Source organism: Heloderma suspectum, chromosome 4 (assembly GCF_057233095.1).
Source record: "Heloderma suspectum isolate Gila_16-S chromosome 4, 16-S_ref, whole genome shotgun sequence".
NCBI classification, from domain to species: domain Eukaryota; kingdom Metazoa; phylum Chordata; class Lepidosauria; order Squamata; family Helodermatidae; genus Heloderma; species Heloderma suspectum.
The window spans coordinates 61,713,967-61,739,057 of NC_139461.1; the positions used below are offsets into that span (position 1 = coordinate 61,713,967).

The 25,091-nt window shown below is 41.4% G+C and overlaps 1 protein-coding gene across 4 annotated transcripts in view; it reads right to left on the reverse strand.

Moving 5' to 3' along the window:
- The window catches only part of NKAIN3 (sodium/potassium transporting ATPase interacting 3), a 434,650-nt gene that overhangs the window by 128,711 nt on the left and 280,848 nt on the right, over nucleotides 1–25,091 (reverse strand). The window lies entirely within an intron of this gene.

The following is a 25,091-nucleotide window of genomic DNA, read 5'->3' on the forward strand; positions in this document are numbered from 1 at the left end:
GCTCTTCAGCTTAGAAATGGAGATGAGCACCACACCGTAGAGTCGGACACGACTGGTTGGGGACACCTTTACCTTTACCTTTATACATAAAATTAAAACTTTTACTCAACATAAAATGTACCCTCTCTTTGATAAAAAGTAAACCTATGAGCTGATACATTAGGAGAAGGTGCCCCATATTTATTTAATGCCAAGAGTGATTGGTTTGTTGCAGACAGCCAGCAAAAAGGAATTATAATTTATTAAATCTATATCACTTCCTTTTGAATTGGAAAGATAATGAAATGGAATAAAACAGAAGGTGCTATTCAAGTTAGTGACCTGGGAATAAGGACTATACGATTTCGAATATATCTTGTCTCAAAAATAATCAGCTGGTATAAAATGTTGGCCTATTCAAAGTGAACGGTTACTCCAGAGCATAAGGATTAATGACACCATACAAGTGATTTCTTATTTTATTCTTAACAATCAAATAGAAAATCTAATCTTCCAATTTCCTTATGTCAGACAAATAGCCATGATTCACAAAGGCTAATTAATGCATAAGTTGGAAAAGGTGGCAGATACAATTTTCCAATACAGTCCTTTGAAAGTAACAGAAAGATCCCTTCCTTTTAAGTGAGGAACAAAAGCAAGTGTGGGCGAAGGGCTAACCAGATGGTGACAATTCATCTAGGGGCCAAATCATTAGTTAAGAGGCTAAGGGCACAATCCTATGCATGTTTAGACAGAGAAAAGGCCTATAACTCCCAGCATTCCCCAACCAGCATAGCATCGCTGGCTGGGGCATGCTGGGAGTTGTAGGATTTTTTCTGTCTAAACTTGCATAGGATTGCACCCTAACAGAGTGAGAATCACTAGAGACAGTAAGAAAATGGGGAAGTTTATCACTTACCATCAGTTAATGATTTCAGAATGGCTCAATTTTACTGACCCCAAGTGCTTATTGACTTTAATAGATAAAAACACACATGCTACTTGGAGTTTAAGCAAAGTATCATAGAAGTGAATGCAGCCAAATTGTTTAAATGGTTTTTGATACTAATCTGTAATAATGAAAGACAATGTGTGTCTGTCTGTCCATCCATCAGCACCAAGAACGTGAAACTTAGACTCTTGAAACTTTTCATGCATACTAAGGGTTGTGCACCTCAGAGTTATTTTGTTTATTAAGAGTGCATGTTTAGACACCTCCTAGCATACAACTCCCAGTATGCATGGAATTGCAGCCTACATGCATTAAATATGTCCATGTGCTTGATGCCTGCAGTAACATCTTCAGACACTATGGGCAGACTTCTCTAACCAGCACATAATTTGCAGTCAATGCAGTTTGAAGCCATGGGAAATTAGTAGCCCAAGCAACAGAGTTATATGGCTTCTCCCTCCCCAGCTGTGGGGCAGCCCTCCTCAGGGGAATGGGGTGGAAAGACCCCTCCCTTAAGGGGCTATAGGGTTGCACCACGGCATCCTAAGGACTTTGTCTTGGGATACCAGTGGGCATGGCTTCACTCAAACGGGCCAGGCAACAATATGCCCAACTCGGTGTGAATTTGGTTGAAGGCTTCACTGTATCAGACTAAGGGCTATTCTAACCCATGTGAAGCAGACCAGTTCTCAAGTTATTCATAGAATAGTATAGTACGGTTGGAAGGGGCCTACAAGGCCATCGAGTCCAACCTCCCATAATAATATTAATATTCTGATAGCTGAAGGGGTATTTTACACATCATGCAGGACACAATCAGCCAGTCATGGAATCCCTGATGAGTGTGCCTGTCTGATCCACAGTTTTGTGAGCACTTGCTTGCAACATTCACACATTAGATTTCTTAGGTGTTTCTTCTTCTTCTTCTTCTTCTTCTTCTTCTTCTTCTTCTTCTTTCTTAAGCAGTATATTATTACTATTATTAATAGCAATAATATACTGCTTACCATATTTTTAAAAATATCTTGAAGCAGTTTACAAAGAGCATCCATTACAATACATTAAAATAAAACACAGAATCATAGAATCATAGAATAGTAGGGTTGGAAGGGGCCTACAAGGCCGTCAAGTCCAGTCCTCTGCTCAATGCAGGAATCCAAGTCAGAGCATCCCTGACAGATGGCTGTCCAGCCTCGTCTTGAATACCTCCAGTGTGGGAGAGCCCACTATCTCCCTAGGTAATTGGTTCCATTGTTGTATTGCTCTAACAGTCAGGAAGTTTTTCCTGATGTTCAGCCGGAATCTGGCTTCCTGTCACTTGAGCCCATTATTCCGTGTCCTGCACTCTGAGATGATTGAGAAGAGATCTTCCTCTCTGTGACAACCTTTCAAGTACTTGAAGAGCACTATCATATCTGCCCTCAGTCTTCTCTTCTCAAGACTAAACATGCCCAGGTCTTTCAGTCTCTCTTCATAGGGCTTTGTTTCCAGTCCCCTGATCATCTTTGCTGCCCTCCTCTGAACCCTCTCCAGTTTGTCTGCATCCTTCTTACAGTGTGGTGCCCAGAACTGGACACAGTACTCCAGATGAGGCCTAACCAGTGCTGAGTAGAGGGGAACTAGTACTTCCCGGGATTTGGAAGTTATGCTTCAATTGATGCATCCCCAAAAGAGCATTTGCCTTTTTTGCAGCCACATCACATTGTTGGCTCATATTCAGCTTGTCATCGACAACAATTCCAAGATCCTTCTCGCTTGTAGTATTGTTGAGCCAGGTATCCCCCATCTTGTAACTGTGCATTTGGTTTCTTCTTCCTAGGTGCAGAACTTGGCATTTATCCCTATTAAATGTCATTCTGTTCTTTTCTGCCCAGCACTCCAGTCTATCAAGATCGCTTTGTATTTTGTTTCTGTCTTCCAAAGTATTAGCTATCCCGCCCAATTCTGTGTCATCGGCAAATCTGATCAGCATTCCCTGCACCTCCTCCTCCAAGTCATTAATAAAAATGTGGAAGAGCACTGGGCCCAGGACTGAGCCCTGCAGTACCCTGCTCGTTACCTCTCCCCAGTTTGAGAAGATCCCACTGAGAAGCACTCTTGGAGTCCGATTCTGTAGCCAACTGTGGATCCACCGGATCATTGTTTCAGCTAGCCTACTTTGAGCTAGTTTGCTCATCAGGATATCATGGGGCCCTTTGTCAAAAGCTTTGCTGAAGTCGAGGTATATTATGTCCACAGCATTCCCACAGTCCACAGGGGAGGTTACCTGATCAAAAAATGAGATCAGATTCGTCTGGCAGGATTTGTTCTCGACAAATCCATGTTGGCTTCCAGTAATCACTGCATTGTTTTCAAGGTGCTGACAGATGGATTGCTTTATCATCTGCTCCAGAATTTTACCAGGGATTGATATCAGACTGACTGGTCTGTAGTTGCCAGGTTCCTCCTTTTTACCCTTTTTGAAGATAGGAACAACATTAGCCCTCCTCCAGTCATCTGGCACTTCACCCATCTTCCATGATTTCTCAAAGATAATAGACAGTGGTTCTGGGAGTTCTTCTGACAGTTCCTTTCTTACTCTAGGGTGCAGTTCATCTGACCCTGGAGATTTGAACTCATTCAAGTAATTAGATGTTCCTTGACTATATGCCTATCAATCTCAAGCTGCAGTCCTGCTCCTTCAGCCTGTACTTCGCCTTTGCCAGGGGGCTCTTAGACCCTCTTTCGGGAGAAGACTGAGCCAAAGTAGGAATTGAGCACTTCTGCCTTTTCTTTGTCATCTGCTATCATTTTGCTATCCCTATTTAATAGTTGAACCACCATTTCTTTCCTCTGCCTTTTACTATTCACGTAGCTAAAGAAAGCCTTTTGGTGCTTTCAGCATCCCTCGCTAACCTGAGCTCATTCTCAGATTTAGCCTTCTTGATGCCATCCCTGTAATTCTGTGCTTCCTGCCTGTACTCTTCCTTTGTTGCTTGGCCTTCCTTCCACTTCCTGTATGTGTCCTTTTTTGTTTTCAGGTAATCTCTAAGCTTTTTGTGAAGCCACACTGGCTTATTCTATTGTCTTCCACCTTTTCTTCTTGTTGGAATTGTTTGTAATTGTGCCCTGAGAATGTCCTTTTTTAAAAGCTCCCACCCATCTTGGACTCCTTTTCTCATTTGAGTCGCTTGCCATAGGACCTTACTGATCATTGTTCTGAGTTTATTAAAATCAGCTTTCCTAAAATCTAGGGTGCGTGTTTGACTACACTCGGCTTTTGCTTCCTTTAGAACCAAGAACTGAAGTATAACATGGTCGCTTTCCCCCAGAGTTCCTGTAACTGCTACTTTATTCCTCAAGTCACCTCCGTTGGTTAGGATCAAGTCAAGGATAGCCCATCCTCTAGTTCCTTCCTCTACTTTCTCTAGGAGGAAGTTATCCACCCACAAGTCAGGCATTTCCTGGAGGGGCCATGTCTTGCAGAATTTGATTCCCAACAAATATTGGGGAATTGAAGACCCCCATTACTACTACATCATGATTCCTTGAAACATTGTCAATTTGCTTTTCAAAAGTTTCATCCTTGTCTTCTCCTTGATAGGGTGGCCTATCCGATCACCAGGTTCCTTTTATTCTTTGCTCCATTTATTTTGATCCAGATGCTCTCGATGGGCCTACCAAGCAAATCCTCCTGTATTTCTGTGCAGAGATATGTATTTTTCACATACAGTGCAACTCCACCTCCCTTTCTGTTCCTCCTGTTCTTTTTGAACAAGTTATATCCTTCAATTGCTGTATCCTAGTCATGAGAGTAATCCCACCAAGTCTCAGTTATACCTATCAAATCATAATTTCCCTCCTGTACTAAGAGTTCAAGTTTGTTCTGTTTGTTTCCCATACTCTGGGCATTAGTATATAGACATCGAAGACCATGTGCTTCATAGTCTGGCTTTCTTCCTACATGTGTCTGAAGACTATTATTGGGCGCTATTAGAGCTGTTCTCTCTGTTGTGGTGCATGAGCCATCATCCATTGTCACCCCCAACTTTATATCTCCCTTCCCCGTAGGATTCAGTTTAAAGCCCTCCTTTTTTTTTGGAATATATTTTTATTTATTTTATCTTTATAAGTGAAATAAACAATACCAAAATTACCAACAGCCTTATCAATACTTCAATTTCCCAACAGTACAATATTCTGATGAGGATACCACAATAACAAAAAGAGAAGAAAAAAGAGGAAAAAAGAATAAAAAAGAGAAAAGGGAGGAGGAAAGGAAGTGAAGAAAAAATAAGAAATTCCCTCCCCTCCCCTTCCCTCCCCCTCTCCCTCCCGCTTAAAGAATTGCGTTTAAACTCCAACACCCCCAGCCTCCGATGCCATTCTATTTTAAAAACTATATCTATAACCTTAACAATCTTACAGTTTAATAAACAACCTTACATTTCTGTATCACATCATCAATCTTATATCAAAGAAACAGGTCTACAATTCATTCCCCAAAGCCTATATTATTGTTAGTAGTAGTAGTAGTAATATATATATATATATATATATATAGTATTATATAATAATAAAACTTAATATAAACCTTCAACCATCAGTAATATATTTTATACTAGATATATTATCTATTTTGAAATAAAAAATATAAAGAAAAGCAAGAAAGAATAAAAGATGAAAGAGAGTAAACCAATATATATATAATCATTTATCTTCTGAATTAGCCTGGATCATGTAGACTAAACACAAACAGTTAACAAAGCTTGTTTAAAGATTCCGGTTCATGGGGTTTAACAGAATTCTCATGCATTTTTACATTCAGCCATGCCTCCACCATTTCTTAATTTAGAAACTTCTTCATCTGTCCTTCAGACACAATACAAAGTATAGCAGGATATTTTAAGTAATATTGTAAATTCATTTGTTTTGCCATATTCTTTGCTTTGATAAATTGCCTTCTTTTATTCGCCACCTCTTTGATGTAGTCTGGAAATAACATAACTTTATCTTGATTCCAGGAAAGGCTTCCAGCCTCCCTTGCCAAACGCAGGATATAATTCTTTGTGGAGACTTTTGCAAATTGAGCTATGATCGTGTAATCAGTCCCTTTAGCATTTGGCACACAAAATGCCTGTTCAATATCAAGTAAATAATCAGATGGAATAGGGAGTATCTCATGTAAAGGTTTATCCACAAAAATAGGCAATTTTACAACATTAGGCAAATTTTTAATCCCAACAATACATACATTTGATCTTTTTGTGAAGGCCTCCAGTTGAGAAATTCTATCAGAGATATTTTTAAAACAAATTTGTATCGTAGTTTCATTTCCTGCCACCCAGTCTTCCAGCTCATTAATTTTCATCTCCATTTTTTGCCATGACGCATTAATTAAATCTACAGCTCCTTGCAGGGCGGTGATGGAATTTTGGATTAAATCCAACCTTTTGACTTGTTCCGTAAATTGCGAAGATAAAGTCTTTATCAGCGTAAATAATTCCCCTATATCTTCTGGTCTTGACACTTTTGACACAGAGGATGCGAGGGGAGTCAATGCCAGCTCCTTTCTTCTCGGCGCAGACATCTTTCTCTCAAACAGATCTTACAGGTCCTCAGATGTTCTCAAATATTGTTAACATTTCTTAAATCATCCCTCAGAAATTGTTGATATTTCTTAAAGCATATATTATTACGGGACACGTCACCCCTGTTTTTTCCTATAAAATAAGAGTCTCAGTACAGCCTTTTGCGTTGGTAAAGCTCTGGGGAGATAATCCTGGAATTCAGCCCCCCCCTATTTCATGGGGGTTACTTTTCTCCAAGAGCTGCTGCCTTGCCCCCCTTTCAATTCCAGGGGGGAGATGAAAAGGTTTTTCAACCTTTTAAAAAGCTGAGAAAGCTCCCATGGAGCACCCATGGGAAGCTGCCAGAGTGACATCCATCCCAGCTGGAAGTCTGGTCCCAACCCATCCCTTGCCAACAGTCCATCTTCCAGGAAGTATAGCCCGTGGTCCCAGAATCCAAATCTCTCTCGTCGGCACCACCTTCGTAGCCAGTCATTCACCCGGAGTATTTTTCTTTCCCTTTCTATCCCTCTTCTAACTACTGGAAGGATGGATGAGAAAACTATCTGGGCCCCAAAGTTCTTGAGTTTCCTTCCCAGAGCTTCAAAGTCTGACGTGATTTCTTCGTAGCTCCGCTTGGCGGTATCATTTGTTCCCACATGGATGAGAAGAAAGGGATACCTGTCAGTGGGCTTTATGAGTGCAGGCAACCTTTCAGTCACATCTAATTCGTCCTCCCGGGAGACTACATACCTGGCGAGTCCACATTTGTAAAAACATTAAATCAAGTTCTTACAGTACCCAAAACTTGAAAACGTATGTGAGAAGGCCTGAAAAATACGCATTTTCAGCATCCCTATAGCACAATTATTGAAATGTGTGGTTACAAAATGTGTGGTTACAAAGTGACAGATGCGCAGTCTGCATACATGGGCCAGTTTTAGATGTACTGAGAAACCATGATTAAAACACAGTTTTAACAAGACTACCTTCCTGGGAATGCTTGTTGGAAAAATTATGTTTTGAGTAGTTGCCAAAACCCCAGAGGGATGGTACTTGCCTAATTTGTAGTGGTATGGAATTCCAGAGAGTGCACTATTAAGACCATTGCGCCATCTCAAGAGATTGCTTCCCCATGGAAATGGGAATTCATTTATGAACTTATGAAGCTGAATCCTAAGAAGACAGGAAGCAAAGCTCAGCGTAAAAGTGTTTCCATTCATTTTGGATGAGATGTAACCAAACTTTGTTAAATTCCAGATTAATAAGTCAAATACAGTTCATTCTCATAATGTTAAGCTACGGTTTAGCTTTCCATCCAAATGCAGCCACTGAATCTGCTTTGCCATCATCCAGGGAGGTACCAGGAAATATTCAGTGTTTTCATACTTTATCATTTTGTATTATGTATATTCATAACTTACATGCCCTTACAAACTTAATTAAATGCAAATGCACAAAAAATATGCATGCACAATAATGTTTTGCATTTGTAAGCACTAAACATTTCATGCTGGGTGACCCCAATATGTGTTCCATACATATATAACTAAAGCACAATAATGGGCCCACCAAATTCTGATGTGAAATCGAAAACTCTAGATAAAATACATTCCCTGGTCTCAGGTTAGCAGAACTGAAAGTTAATTCTACCAAGTGAGTCAAGCCACACATTAGAATAGAAGGTAAGAAAAAAAAAATAGGCATTAATGTAATGTAGGGGCCCATATCAACAACTCTGGCAATGCTGTTTATCAGTAGCATTCTATAACTATTTTGCATGTGCAGACAGATCTGAAAGCAGGTGATATGAACAAATTCACTAGTTTCCATCATGAAAACTGTTTTGGTCTGAAAGAACCACTCCATTTTAAAAAAATGAAGCATGACAATGGATAACATCCAAAGGTCCCTTTGCTGCGGAGGAAGAAGACCTTTCAATTCAACCCCTTTTCTCCATGGTCTCTGTCTACTTGCCACTTACAGTGCAATTCCAAATACTTCAGCTTAGAACCATGTTGTGAAATAAGAAGTCTTTCAGAAAAAGCAAAGAAAAATGAGCGGACTAGCCGATGTATGAGAAAATGACAGCAGAATAAATTATCCTTAACTCTGCCATACAGTAGTAGCATACCCATGCATAATAATGCACTAGAAGTTGTAAATGTCAGTGAGAGAGGAAACAATCCAGAGAATGATTAGAGAAAAAATTCTAAACTGGGAAAAGGACAGTATGAGAAATAAATAAAACATTTTCTGCAATGTGAAATGATTTCTCAAGGATACACTGGAAATCTCATTGCTTGCGTATAATACCAGTTGGGCTGGCGAAATTCTGGAAGAACTTCAATTGTGGAGCTTTACAGTGAAATGATTATATAGGCAAGATGTCATTGTAAACCACTATTATTAAGTAGCACTAACTTAAGGGACTTCAATGCTACAGACACCTAGGTCTACTACCCAGCCAGAATGCTGCAATTTTCTTTATTAACAGAGTGGCTACATTTGTTGATGACACAGAACTATTTAGGGTGGATAAAACAAAAAGGATTGTGAAGAGCTCTAAAACAGTCTCTCCAAATCTGGTGAATAGGCATTAAAATGGCAAATGCAGTTCAACGTAAGCAAATGTAAAGTGATGCACATTGGGGCAAAAAAATAAATCTTAACTTCACATACTCTGATAAGGTCTGAGCTAGCGGTGACTGACCAGGCCTGACGTTGCTGTGGATAGCTTGATGACTACTAGCCCAGTGTGTGGCTGTGGTGAAAAAGGCAAACTCCATGTTGGGAATCATAAGAAAAGAAGTTGAAAATATAACTGTCAATATCATAATTCCGGTATTCAAACCTGTGGTGTGACCACATTGGAATACTGTGCATAGTTCTGATCACCACACCTCAAAAAGGATATTGTACATCTGGGAAAGGTATAGAAAAGGGCAACCAACATTATCAAGGGGCTGAAGCCATTCCTGTACGAAGAAAAGTTACAACTTTGGGGCTTTTTAACTTAGAAATGCATAAAATTATACATGAAGTGGTTAGGGAATTTTCTCTCTCTATTATAGTATTAGAAGCATACTCATCCAAGGAAGATAAACGGTGGGAAATTCAGGACAGACAAAAGAAAGTACTTCACACAGCGCATAGTTAACTATGGAATTTGCTACCACAAGATGTAGCGATGGCCACCAATTGGATGACTTTAAAAAGGGATTAGACAAATTCATGAAGGATACTGTATGTCCCCTCTAGCTTGGATCAAGGTCCCTAGGAAGCTGATCTGAAGCAGTTTCACTTACTAAAAGGGCAAGCCAGTCAAATCTGATGAAGGAAGATGGCAAGGCAAGGTCAGCACAGGCAGAGTCTGTCAGGACCCTGGACAGATTTATGCTGGCTGGAGCTCCCTCAGGAAGAGCAGTTGTTTTAGTAATATGCAGGAATCCTATGAAGCTTTATGAAGGCTGGCTGAGCTGGACTTGTTAATCCCACTGCCTCTGAGGAGGTTCTGTTTCTTAAAAGGCCATTTCCGATTCTGCAGCCCCTGGCTCCTCTGGCATGGGAGTGGTTAGGACTGCACCTGGGGAGGGGGCTTTGAATCCGAAGAGTTCAGTAAAGCCACATCTTCTTCTAGCCTGAAAGGTCTTTGGGTGATAGACAATGTCTCACTGGATTATGCCTCCTCCACCTCGGAGTCCTCATGTGAGTCGAAGGAGGAATCAAGGTCAGAGAACATGCCAAGGCAAGTATTTCAATTAGAGCTGTGCAGAAAGGGCCTCTCAAAATTCTCCAGCCTATTTGTTGGCAGAGAAATTGGGGGAGGGGGACAATTTCACCGAATTTCTTCTAGGGGAGGAGAAATTTTCCAACAGTTTCTCACTTCTCTGAAGCACAGCTTTTTTTTTCTTTCTTTCTTCAGAAGGGTTTTTGGTTTATTGCACTGCTCCTTCAAGTGGCAACAGCATCAGCTGTGCTGAGGCTTCCACTTTTTTGAGGCAGAATTTTTAATTTCTTTTGGTGGTATTTTTGAGCTTACCTAATCACTGTGAGGTGGCTGAGGGTGCTGTGTGTGTTTTCTATCTCTATTACACATCTTTCCATTGCTCTGCAGGCTCCCAGGCCACCTGCACTTTCTGAACTGAAAAAGCCCCATGGGAGGAATTGACTCATGGTGTCTTCCTCATAACAACTTTAACTGAAGTGCGGGAAACTGAGGAGGCTACAGGCTGCCACAGAGATTATTGTGCAATGACAGACAGGACACTCATGCATGCTCCTCAGCCACCTCAAAAGTAAGGTAAGCCCAAGAACCCCAAACCCAACCCGTGAGAATTTCTCTGAAATTTCTCCTCATTTGAATTCCTTTTCAAAAGCAATTACTTTTCTATCAAATTGAATGAGAAAGGTAAAAAAAAACAATGTGGGAGAAATGAGAAATTTCTACACAGAACCAATTTCAATGACTACTAGTCATGATGACTATACACTCCCTCCAGAATCAGAGGCAGTATGCCTCTCAAAACCAGTTGTTTGAGAACACAAGCAGGAAGGTGCTGTTGTGCTCATCAGTTTCCCAAAGGCATCTGGCTGGACCCTATGAAAACAGAGTGCTGAATGAGATAGGCCTTTGATCTGATCCAGCATGGCTCTTCTTATGTTCTTAGAATGAAAACTCTGTGAAGAAACCAATTTCATCACAAATCATAATGATTCTGAAGCCAATCTGTGAACTTAAATACTTTGTCCAAAATTCAACAAATGAATGGGAATAATTCTCACTTGTTGATGCTTCAGGAATGTGTTTGGTTGGTGTTTGAAGATTTTGTTACAAATGCTTCTGCTTTCTGAGAATCATTCATTAGGTTGATTCACTATTGAAGAAGGAAGTATCTGCTAGCTGCAGAATGTGTCATCATAAACATTTGTACATTAGAAAAACGGCTTAAGTAATAGGGAAATAGATCACTAAAGACTAATCATTACTTATCAATTGCTATGGGACGACTGATTGATAAGAACATTCCTATAGTTCAAAAGACTGTAAGCAATGACTTTAAAGTAATTTGCCCGCATAAAGCAGTCAGTAGCTTAGAGGCAGCTGTACTTTTGGAATGACTTAGTGTCTTTTAACCAATATCTCACACTACATTCATCTGACTGAAAAGATCCTTTGGGGTCTATAACTCTTGCTGTAGCTTGAATTATAATGAAGTAGGTCTAACCCCTGTCTTTCACTTCTGCATAAAATTATTCCAGGCCATTATATATAAGATCAGCCTAAATCTGTGGAGATATTGCTTTCACTTTTCTGTTAAAAAATGGCTGTAGAACTAAAAAAAACACACACACTTCCTCTGGCAGACTTGTTACCACTCTGGGTGTTAACCATAAGCACCACTTGTCTTCTGGGCTCAGAGCCATATGTTGGCTGCTGTCTACAGATCACAGATAGTCATTAGCAAGCTGATAGGTATCTAATGGTTTGGAAGGAGCATGAGGTGGGATGCACTGATGCCTCCGAAATCATGAGTGGCCGCAGGACAAACTGCCCCAATATCTCAGCAGAACAACTTGGGCATGATCTCTGTTTAGGGATAAATTAGTAAGATTCTTGGAGATTTGGGCCTTGTCATTCAGCTGATTTCTGTAGTATAGACTGAGCAGGTGGAATTGCTGTCCAAACTTGCATGGCAGGGACCTAAGAATCTTGCTGCCATCAACTGGGCTACGGTGGCAAGAAAAAGTTTGTGACCCCTAATGATAATTACAGACACTCCATGGTCGTGATAGCCTTCATGAATCAAAATCAGTTCTTCTCTAAATGTCCAATTGTTTATATTAACCAGTTCTGTGTCTTGTGAAATAAAACAATGTATAAACTAGGCAAACAATGAGTACTTAAGAGTCAGGGTATGTGCAAAAGTAAGCGAACCCCTAATTGCATCAGCTCAATTAAAGGGAATAATTAGAATTGATTGTTTAAGTAATCAGGTAGATCTTCAGGGATGAGTTTGGGAGGCCCCACCCTATAAAAGGATCAGAAACTTTTGTGAGTTTGGTCTTCATGATAGAGTTGTATGGAAACACATCATGCCATGATCAAAAGACATCCCTGAGAACCTCAGAAAAACAGCTATTGCTGCTCATCAGTCTAGAAAGGGTTACAAAACCATTTCTAAGGAGTCACAGCTCCACCAATCCACTGTCAGACAGTCTACAAATGGCAAAGGTTCAAGACCACAGTCACTCTACTCTGGAGTTGTCCTACCAAAATCTCTCCAAGGACAAACAAGCACATCATCCAGGAAGTAAAAAAGAACCCCACAGTAACATCTAAGGATCTGCAGGCACTCTCGCCTTGGCTAATGTGAGTGTTCATGACTCAACGATCAGAAAAAAGAAGCTGAGCAAGAATGGTGTACATGGGAGGATAGCCAGGAGGAAACCACTGCTCTCTAAAAAGAACATTGCTGCCCATCTGAGGTTTGCTAAAGATCACATAGATGATCCCCAAGATTTCTGGAACAATGTTCTCTGGATAGACAAGTCAAAGGTAGAACTTTTTGGCCTCAATGAGCAACGTTACATTTGGTGAAGAACAAACATTGAGGTTGAACAGAAGAACCTCATCCCAGCTGTCAAGCATGGTGGTGGGAATGTGATGGTTTGGGCCTGCTTTCCTGCCTCAGGACCTGGATGGCTTGCCATCATTGACACAACCATGAATTCTGCAGTGTATCAGAAAGTTCTAGAGGAAAATGTCAGGCCATCCATCCATGAACTGAAGCTGAACCAAAAGTGGGTCATACAACAAAACAATGATCCTAAACATGCAAGCAGATCTACAAATGAATGGCTGCGGAAGAAGAAATTCTGTGTCTTAGAATGGCCTAGTCAAAGTCTGGAGCTAAACCCCATTGAAATGTTGTGGCAGGACCTGAAGTGCAAGGAAGCCCTCAAATGTCATGGAGTTGAAGCAGTTCTGTAAGGACGAATGGGCCAAAGTTCCTCAAAACCAATGCAAGAGACTGACCAACAGTTACAGGAAATGCTTACTTGAAGTCAAGGGGATGCCACCAGGTACTGAATCTAAAGTTCCACATACTTTTTCACACATGGATATTGAATGTTGAATCAGTTGTGGATAAATAAATGTTGAAAAAGTATCATTTGTTTTATCAGGTTATCTATTGTCCTTTATCTAGGATTATGGGGTTAGAGTAAGGTCTAATAACATTTTAGGTTGGAAAAATGTGACAGTTCTAGGGGGTTCACACACTTTTTCTTGCCACTGTAGGTAGAAGACTCATGGCAAGATTGCCAGGATTATAGTTTGGAGAAGAGGGATGGTGGTTGATTAGGCATTAATGCAGGACAACCTCGATTAAGTTAGAGGTGATAGAGTTCACCTATGGATTGCAGGATGTAAACTGCTCAATTTTACTAGAGGGATTTGGATGTTTATTGAAATACTTTTGGGGGAAGGAAGGGAATCAAGCTAGGCTGACCCCTCCCTTATGACAGGTGGACCAGTATTGATGTAGAAAAGACTCCTAGGTGCCCTGGCATGAGAAAGTGCCCTGGAAGGTTCATCCTTGCATGTTGATGGATAGACTATCACTGACGATGGTTCTGGAGAAGGGGTGCAGTCTGGGATGGTGAAGACACAAGATGCCCAGCTCTGCTTGTGTGATTAGCTTAAGCTTTGGTAGCTTTATTTAGGCTAAGAAGTAGAGACAACTGAGAAGCATATCCCACCACAGCACCTACTCATTACGCAATAAAGCTACCAAAGCTTAACCATGCAAGTCTCCCTGTACAACATATTAAGGTTTTAGACTCTCCCCTCCACAGTGGTTTGAAGTTAAAGCCATTTTGGTTCTTAGGAGCAATCCTATCGAGATAGGCAGCTGCCTCTGAACTTGGAGGTGACTGCCTATCCAAAGCAGGGCAGGAGAACAATGGAGGAGATTGTTCCCTCTGCGCTTCTCCTGCCCTGCTTTTTTTCCACAGGAGCACAGAGTAAGGAAGGAGGCTGCTGTACAACACATTGGATATGTCGTGCAGGCAGCTACGATCTCCCCACCCCGGAATGCCCCCAGCTATGCCCCTTTCTGGCCCCTCCACACTCCTCTTGTGAGTGCAGAAGATGGGGCTGTTCCGCGCTGCCTCCGAGGCAGTGCAGAATTGGGCGGAGGTTGGCTTTCTGAGAACCGACCTCAGAGCATGGGATCCGAGGTTGGTTCCTAGAAAACAGCATATCCTATAGCTGTCTAGCTGCTGTCTAGCAGCCATAGGATTGCTCCCTCCATGTTTGTTAAATAAAGCTAGGCCTAGTTCAATTCCAGTTTTGGTGTCTGCCTCTTTATTTCCATCCTTTTCCACAAGTTCTGTTTCTACTTTGATAAATTGCTATCTAACCTGCAATTTTTATGATAATATTGATTTGCAGAGGATTGAAAGTAAGAGGCAATTATCTACTTGTACAGGTATCATTTCATCCATCTGTACACTGTAATTACTAATACATTGCATTGTAAAACTGAAAAGATATGATGTGACAGATAGTGTTATTTGTGAAATTTGCATTTCAGATCAAAGTTTAAGGAATTATACCACAAATTAGGTACCACCTTACTTAAGTTATTTTAAATGGAGGTGAAAACATGTTTATGCATAAGCACCATGAAAATATATGTTTGTATTGCCATACCAACAAAATAGAATTTACATGTAATAGGTAATTTGTATTAATAAATGCTATTGTTATGTGCAGTATTGTCAATGAACACAATGTAAATAAATGGGCAGCATACTGTCATGCCTATAACTATTTATAGTTATAACTAAATTCTGATCTTAACTTGCTGACATGAACTAACCTGTGTCTGTGACTTGAAAAAGGGAAAAATGTTTATGAAAAATTGACTAACATCTTAATATCAATAAACTATGCGATTGTTAATTATCTTTTTTAATTTTAATTTGTAAACTGAGGTTTGTAAATGGAAATTTTAAAGTGGCAGTGTTTGCTAAAACTGGATTGACTATCAGTTTGCTCTTAGCTTGTTCTTGTACGATTAAACAAAATTTGCTATAGTTTGTTAAACACATAGTACCATGCCAATGTAATCTTCTGTAAACTACACTCTTGTTGACCTAAAGTTCTTATTTTGGATGTTGCCTGAATAAACGAAGTTGTATTATATGAAAAAAAGAAAGAAAAGAATTTTAATTTGCCAACTCTTAATTCTTGTCCAAAAAACCCTCTGATTTCTTGTTCTATGTGACATCTTCTTGTTAAACACCTTATCATAAAAAGATGACAGAAGCCTTTCCAGTGACAACAGTAAGGCTTCAAAGCCCATTCTCCACAGGAAAATGGTCAAAGCTATAGTTTTAGGCCATTTAGTACAAGATAAAATACATGAAAATGTACAGCAGAAAACATTAGCATAGGGTGGAAATTGAATCAGCTTAAGTAGTATTTCCCCCCTCTTAATTTCCATCATTCTGGAAATGATGGTGAATGATTTGTGAAAAGGAAAAAAATTACAGTATTAACATGTAGAAATTGCATTTGCATGTTATAGCTGGGTAGGAAGAAATCGTAAAATCTTGATTTGCATGCCCAACCAAGGCTCCATGCAATTACAGGATTTAAAATATGCATTAGACCAGTAAGCTTACTTGCTGGGGTTGAGGGGATTTTTAGTAAAGCAGATCTTGGTTCTATTATAGTAACATTTAGTACAAGCTCCTCAGTCATGTTTGGTTTGCTGTAATATCATGGGCAGGGAGGCCTTAATGTTGATTGGACAAGCACAAGCAATGGAAAGGTTCCGGACAGAGGCAAAGAGTGAAAACTGGGGAAAGATAAAATATGGAAAAAATAAAATAGTGGAGGCTAACTGAATGATTACATACTACCAATTTAAGCACCTCAGGGGAGTGGGGTGTAACGGGGAGAGACAGAGGGCCGATCTACACTTATGGGGTTTTTCGCTTCCAATGAGGTTTCACTGCCCGTCTTTCACACTATGCAGTACCTGCCTCAAATTGGAGCTGGAATTTCCCGCTTCTGTGCTCCCACTTTCAATACCCTGATATCCCAATATTTCCCCTTAATGTGCTCTGATTTTCCACCTTCGCTACCGTATCTGGTCATAGTCCCCTCCCCTGCCTGTCCATATACGGCGGTGTTTGTATTTCCTTCCTGTCCCATCACAGCTCTCGATGACCCCATGTCTTCTTCCAGCTACTGATCGCATAGTTTCCTCAGCAGCCCGTGTCTCTTCAGCAACAAGCAAAAGGCTGGATGTGCACACACTTGTCTGATCTCCGAAGCTAAGCAGGGTCAGCCCCGGTCAGTAGTTGGATGGGTGACCACCTGGGAATCAGGCTTCCTGCATTGAGCAGGGGTTTTTTCTATCCCTTCAAATGAGACTAAGTTTTACCCCTCGGCTTTTTAAAAAAAATTAAGGTGTTATCTTCAAAGAATCGTGCCTTCTCTGTGATTTTTTATTTCCTAATTCAGGCATGATCTTCGAAGATTCAAATCTTCGAAGGGGGGTATGTAAGAGGAAACATACATGCCACCTGGACCCGTGTTATACATTATGGTCTCTGGACAGCACCAGCACAAGATGTACTACCAACTGTGGTAGAAGGACATGGGCCTCCCACTGTCCATGCAGAGAGTCCACCCCCCCTCCGATGCGATCAGCATGGGTGGCAGTGGCAGGTGCAATCCACCACCCTTTCCTGCCACAGGAGGAACTTTGAGAGGATTATGGCAAAAATCGTAAGAGGCACAGCAAATCTTAAAGTATGTCCTCCAGACACTATCCATTACATTCTCATTCTTGGATCAGATGCAACTTTAATTGATCAGAATGCCTCTGCCTGTTTTTAGCATAAAAACTCTTAGTGAACAAGATAGACAGAAGAATCTACTGTCTGAAATATTTAGCTGTTAGAATGGGGGGTGGGGAATAGCCACTATTTTATTTGTAAATTTGAACAGATTGTCATGCTATTTTTCTGTTCTCAGTTGTATCACCTGAAGTGAATGCAGGTTGTTGTTTTTAATACGACAGTCTTATGTAAATGTAATGCTTTGGTTCAATATCTAAAGGCTTGGAAGGATTCCAGGCTATTCTTGTCCAATATGGCCAAGAATCTCTCCATTCTGCTGAAGAAGAGAGATGTATCTAAAATGATAGTTGTTTTAACTAACTAGCTAAGTGGAAGGAGACAGTGAGAACATAAGGCAGACTCTCAAAATCTCTAAGATGTCTCTTGGAACCCTCTCCCTCCTCTTCCAACTCTAAAAAAAGAAAGAAAAAAGATTACAATTTAATAAGAGATTGAAAATGAAAAGTATGTTTGTAAACAAGGGAAGGAATCCTGTACTTGGTTTCACATATGCAAGATTGCAACAATATTTATACACACAATTCTATGGTGGATCACAGAAAGAACAAAGTGTTGCAAAGGGAGTAGGTGATTTTGCCTCAGTCCAGATAACAGCAGATACTCCTGGTGGCACACTAGCTGGTGTGCTTGAAAGAGCTTCCAACTGGATGAGAGGGAAGGAAGAATAAGAGATCACAGGCCATTATTGCTTATGCTCTATGCAGTGATGTTGGCTTTCTGGGAAAAAAATTCAACTATCTAAATAAAGCAGGATGGTCCTGGTTTACAGACAGCCCCTCTAACCTAAAACAGCTACTCACCAGCAACAACAGGCTATATAACAGAGGGCATAGAGCTGGATGCTAACTCTGTTGTTGTTCAGTTGCTAAGTCATGTCCGACTCTTTGTGACCCCATGGACCATTGCACACCAGGCTTTCCTGTCCTCTGCTCTCTCCCGGAGTGTGCTCAAGTTCATTTTCATTGCATCGGTGATGCTATCTAGCCATCTCATCCTCTGCCGTCCCCTTCTCCTTTTGCCTTCAATCTTTCCCAGCATCAGTGACTTTTCCAGTGACTTTTCGCATTAGGTGGCCAAAATATTTGAGCTTCAGCTTCAGTATCTGTCCTTCCATTGAGCACTCAGGGTTGATTTCCTTTAGGATGGACTGATTTGACCTCCTTGCAGTCCAGGGCACTCGTAAGAGTCTTCTCCAGCACCACAGTTCAAAAGTATCAATTCTTCGGCGCTCAGCCTTCCTTATAGTCCAGCTCTCACAGCCATACGTTACTACTGGGTAAACCATAGTTTTGATTATATGGACCTTTGTCGGCAAGGTGATATCTCTGCTTCTTACTGTGCTGTCTAGGTAGGGATGTACAAAAGTCACTTACCTTTTCGCAGCTTGGCTTCGCGGTGGGGGGAAGGCGCTTCGCTTCTCCCGCCGAAGTTCAGGCGAGGGGGGGAGGCTTCCCACCTCGCCCGGCCAAAATTCAGGCCAGGGGGGAGGCTTCCCCCCTCGCCTGGCCGAAATTCAGGCCGGGGAGAAGCGCCCCGTCTCCCCAGCTGCGAAACAAAAAGTAAAAAAAAAAAAAAGACTCGGTGATAGGCTACGTGATGATTTACATAGCCTATCACGGCTAGATTTCCAAAGTCAGCCATGATAGGTTACGTAAATCATCACGTAGCCTATCACGGGTGACTTTGGAAAAAAAAGAGCGCGTACGCAAATGGCGACGGCCCATGGGCGCTGCCATTTGCGTTCCTTATTTTGGCATGTCTAGTCTACGTAAAGATTTATGTAGACTACGGCGAAAATAAAGGGACGCTATTTGCATTGCCTTTATTTTCGCCGTAGTCTACGTAAATCTTTACGTAGACTAGACGTGGCAAAATAAGGAACGCAAATGGCGGTCCCCATGGGAGCCGCCATTTGCGTACCTGCTTCTTCTTCTTTTTCAAAGTCACCCGTGATAGGCTACGTGACGATTTACGTAGCCTATCACAGCTGACTTTGGAAATCTAGCCGTGATAGGTTACGTAAATAGTTACGTAGCCTATGCATGGGTGTGTGGGGTTTTTTTTACCTTAGGTTTTTTTTTTTTTTGCAATGGCGGCGGTGGCAGCTGGTCGGGAGACCGGCCCCCGCCCCCAACGAACCGCCGCCGAACTGCCGCCAGGACCCGCCGCCGGGAGGGACATTCGCCAAACGTAAGTCCCATCCCGGGGGGAGGGCGGAGAATTTCACCGCCGATTTCGGGGGGCCGAATGCGTTGGCACTCAGCCCCCCGAAGATTCGGGGAGAAATTCTCCGCCATCCCTATGTCTAGGTTTGCCATAGCTTTCCTCCCAAGGAGCAAGCTTCTTTTAATTTCATGGCTACAGTCACCATCTGCAGTGATCTTGGAGCCCAAGAAAATAAAATCTGTCACTGCTTCCATTTCTTCCCCTTCTATATGCCAGGAAGTGATGGGGCCAGATGCCATGATCTTCGTTTTTTTAATGTTGAGTTTCAAACCCGCTTTTGCACTCTCCACTTTCACCCTCAACAAGAGGCTCTTTAGATCCTCTTCGCTTTCTGCCATTAGGGTGGCATCGTCTGCGTATCTGAGGTTGTTGATAATTCTCCCAGCAATCTTAATTCCGACCTCTGATTCATCCAACCTGGCGTTTCTCATGATGTACTCTGCATATAAGTTAAATAAGCAGGGTGACAATATACAGCCTTGTCGTACTCCTTTCCCAATTTTGAACCAATTGGTTGTTCCATGTGTGGTTCTTACTGTTGCTTCTTGACCCTCGTACAGGTTTCTCAGGAGACAGGTAAGGTGGTCTGGTACTCCCATCTCTTTCAGAATTTGCCAGAGTTTGTTGTGATCCACACAATCAAAGGCTTTAGTGTAGTCAATGAAGCAGAAATAGACGTTTTTCTGGAATTCTCTTGCTTTCTCCATGATCCAGTGAATGTTGGCGATTTGATCTCCAGTTCCTCTGCCTCTTCGGAACCCAGCCTGTACTTCCGGTAGTTCTCGGTTCACATGCTGCTGAAGCCTAGCTTGTAGGATTTTGAGCATAACCTTGCTGGCATGTGAAATGAGCGCAATTGTACGGTAGTTTGAACACTCTTTGGCGTTGCCCTTCGTTGGAATTGGAATGTAAACTGACCTTGTGGCCACGACTGAGTGCTCCAAATTTGTTGGCATATTGAGTGCAGCCCTTCAACAGAATCATCTTTTTAGGATTTTAAATAGCTCAGCTGGAATACTGTCATCTCCGCTAGCTTTGTTGTTACTAATTCTTCCTAAGGCCCACTTGACTTCACTCTCGAGGATGTCCGGCTCAAGTTCAGTGACCGCACTATCATGGCTATCAGGGACATTCAGATCTTTCCTGTATAGTTCTTCTGTGTATTCTTGCCACCTCTTCTTAATCTCATCTGCTTCTGTTAGGTCCTTGCCTTCTTTGTCCTTTATCATGCCCGTCTTTGCACAAAATGTTCCCTTGAGATCTCCGATTTTCTTGAAAAGATCTCTAGTCTTTCCCATTCTGTTGTTTTCCTCAATTTCTTTGCATTGTTCATTTAAGAAGGCCTTCTTGTCTCTCCTTGCTATTCACTGGAACTCTGCATTCAGTTGGATATATCTTCCCCTTTCTCCCTTGCTTTTCGCTTCCCTTCTTTCCTCAGCTACTTGTAAAGCCTCATCAGACAGCCACTTGGCTTTCTTGCATTTCTTTTTCTTTGGGATGGATTTCGTTGCTGCCTCCTGAACAATGTTACGGACCTCCGTCCATAGTTCCTCAGGCACTCTGTCTATCAGATCTAATCCCTGAAATCTATTCCTCACCTCCACTGTATATTCATCAGGGATATGATTTAGGGATACCTGGGTGGTTTAGTGGTTTTCCCTACGTTCTTCAATTTAAGCCGAAATTTTGCAACAAGCAGCTCATGATCTGAGCCACAGTCAGCTCCAGGTCTTGTTTTGACTGACTGTATAGAGCTTCTCCATCTTTGGCTGCAAAGGACAGAATCAATCTGATTTCCATATTGACCATCTGGTGATGTCCATGTGTACAGTCGCCTCTTGTGCTGTTGGAAAAGAGTGTTTGCTATGATCAGCATGTTCTCTTGACAGAACTCTATTAGCCTTTGTCCTGCTTCATTTTGTACACCAAGGCCATGCTTGCCTGTTATCCCAGTGATTTCGTGACTTCCTACTTTAGCATTCCAATCCCCTATGATGAAAAGGACATCTTTTTTTGGCGTTAGTTCAAAAAGGTGTTGTAGGTCTTCATAGAACTGATCAACCTCAGCTTCTTCGGCCTTAGTGGTTGGGGCATAGACTTGAATGTGATGTGTTGCTGTTACTGTGTTACTGTGATGTTGAATGGTTTGCCTTGGATTCGTACTGAGATCATTCTATCGTTTTTTACATTGTACCCCAGTACTGCTTTTCCCACCGTTTTATTGACTATGAGTGCTACTCCATTTCTTCTAAGGGATTCTTGCCCACAGTAGTGGATATAATGGTCACCTGAATTAAATTCGCCCATGCCTGTCCATTTTAGTTCGCTGATTCCCAAGATATCAATGTTCAATCTTGCCATCTCATGTTTGACCACCTCCAGCTTACCTTGATTCACTGATCTTACATTCCAGGTTCCTAAACAATATTGTTCTTTACAGCATTGGACTTTCTTTTCACCACCAGACACATCCACAGCTAAGTGTCCTTTCGGCTTTGGCCCAGCCACTTCACTCTTTCTGGCGCTACTTGGAAATTCCCTCTGCTCTTCCCCAGTAGCATATTGGACACCTTCCGACCTGAGGGGCTCATCTTCCGGTGTCATCTCTTTTAGCCTTGTGATATGTTCCATGGGGTTTTCTTGGCAAGAATACTGGAGTGGGTTGCCATTTCCTTCTCCAGTGGACCACATTTTGTCAGAACTCTCTGCCATGACCTGTCCGTCTTGGGTGGCCCTGCACGGCATAGCTTATGGCTTCACTGAGTTACGCAAGCCCCTTCGCCACAACAAGGTAGTGATCCATGAAGGGGCTAACTCTGTCCCCATATCTAATGATTCATTCATCTGCTCATCTTCTCTCTAGTGGGATATATGCTCTCATTTGCCAGAAATGACCTTCTGCATTCTACATAGAACAAACAGACCAATCCCTACATTAAAAAAAATGGACACAAATCTGACATCAGAAATGTTAATATTCAGAAACCCATAGGAGATCTCTTCAGTCTACCAAGACTCTCTACTGATCTTAAGATGGCCATTTTTAAACAAAGGAATTTCAAAGAGAGGCTCCAAAGTGAAACTGCAGAATTACAAGGCTGCATTTACACTAAAGGAACCCCCCCCCCCCGGCAGTCCTCATGTTCTGGAGTCTTTCCGCGTTTATCGCGGTCTCCCAGACAATGACCATGTGATTTTTGAGAAGCTTTTAATTCTCAAGGTTCCATAGAACTCAAGAAAACAGCACCATATAGTGGCTGTTTTAATCGCATAACAAGTTAAAAAAGATAGTTAATTAGTTCTGGATGTATTTGAGACGGAATAACCAGGAAATACCTCTGGATGTGCCCTAGAGGTTGACGATGTCATGAAAAGGACCCACAAACCTCTGTGAGTTAGCAATATAATAGCAAGATAGAAGCTCTGTCTGAAGGAGCCCCAATTCATTAAGAAGTTCAATTATATTCATTTGGGCCTGAATAGAGACAATGATTTTCTGTCCCACTAAAGAAGCAGTCCTATGTATGTTTAGACAGCCATGCTGGCTTGGGAATGCTGGGAGTTGTAGGACTTTTTTCCAGCTAAACATACATAGGATTACACCCTAAGGATGTTAATATACTCAGTGTTAGTAATTTTATATAGGTCATCTCCTATCACTGTGGTTATTGTGGTTATCTTTGTGGATCATTGTGGTTATTTTGCATACATTCAAGCTCTTAATTGCATTGTCCACTGTCTGTACTTTTTGAATTCCATTTTCCTCTGACTTTACTGCCTATAATCCCTCCTATCCACTCAAACACTTGTATATATACACCTACAAATGAGAATAACATTTCATGCTGAAGTGGCCTCTAGTACACAAAACATATGCCATAATAATTTTTTTAGTCTTTAAGGTGCCACAAGATTTCTTGTTGTTTTTACTGCAACAAAAACACAGACTAACATGGCTTCCCCTCTCTAAATGGACTAAGAAATGGTTTAGCCTGTTTGACCTATATTTAGTAAACAAAACTTTTATGGTATGCCATGTCAAATGTATGTGCTATATAAATATATCAAACAGTTAAAGTAGTTGAATAAAAATACTTGATTAGAAAACATTTCAATGCACGCTTAAGGTAGCTCGAGTATCATACTGAAAACAAATACAAAACCTTATTTGGGACATTATTTTTTAATAAAATACTTGTAAATGTTTTAGGACTGTGGTGGAGAACCTCTGGCCCATGGGCTACATGAGGTCCTCAGTCTAGTTTCATGTGGCCCTCAGCATCATCCAGCTCTTTAAGCACTGCAGGCCAGCTCTTGCTCCCCAGACCACCCCTCTGGGAATCACTGCTGCTTCCACTGTATGTGTGTGTACACAAGAGAAGTAGAGAAGGCATGGGATGGTGCAGAAAGAGAAAGAGCTATGTAAACTTGCAGTGCTGCAACCCCCACCCATCTTGGTGCTGACTCTGCCCACCATCAGCTACAGCTCTCTGATTAGCTTTTCCCATTGGTCAAAAGCCCGTCATAGAAAAAAGGTTCCCTTTCCCTGGTTTAGCATGAGGGTTTTTTTTTAAAAAAAGCCTCTCTGTAAGCAGAAGATGTGGAATGGCATCTCTGAGTCCAACCCACTGTCTTTTCTCTTTCTGGCTTGAAAGTGCAATAACTAAGTAGAAGCTAGTCATTAGGATTCTAAAACCACCAGAGCAAGAAATCAAGAAGCCAGAAAGCAGTATCTAAATCAAGGACTAGAAGCCTGGTGCAGAGTCATAGCCAGTAAGCGATAACTCACTGGCAGACAAGATGCAGTAAAGAACACATCCTGTGTCTAGAAGCCCAAGCCAGGTTCTTGTCACACTGAGCTGTTTATTGCCATAACAGCTACATAACAGGCCATTAGGTAATTCAGAAAAAGATTACTAAATACAGATGTCATGAATGTGAAGCTATGCACTGGATTATAGTAGGCCAGAAATTGCTTTAGAAAATGAGCTTCTGCTGTCTCGTGTCTTAAAAGCAGGCATCCATGCCAGATCTATTGCACACAGAAAGACAACAAAGATGTGAGTGGATGTGAACCTCAAAAATGACCTTGGCAGTCATTTTCAAGGTCACACATGCATGGGTTAGGCTACTTTCAAGAAAACCATCACAATTCTGAAAGTAAAGAATCAATTAGATATACCGTATACCAAAATGAAGGTAAGAGGATGTGCTAGCAAACTTACAATAGCAAGTCTGTCTTTGATGGCTGAAGTACTATGAGTATTTGAGCAACAAAAACACCAGCTGCTGCTGCTGCTATTATTATTATTATTAATTATATTTATTTATATCCTGCCTTTTTCCCAATACTGGGACTGTTATTATTATTTATTACATTTCCATACCGCCCCATAGCCAAAGCTCTCTGGGCAGTATACAGAAGTTAAAACATTAAATAT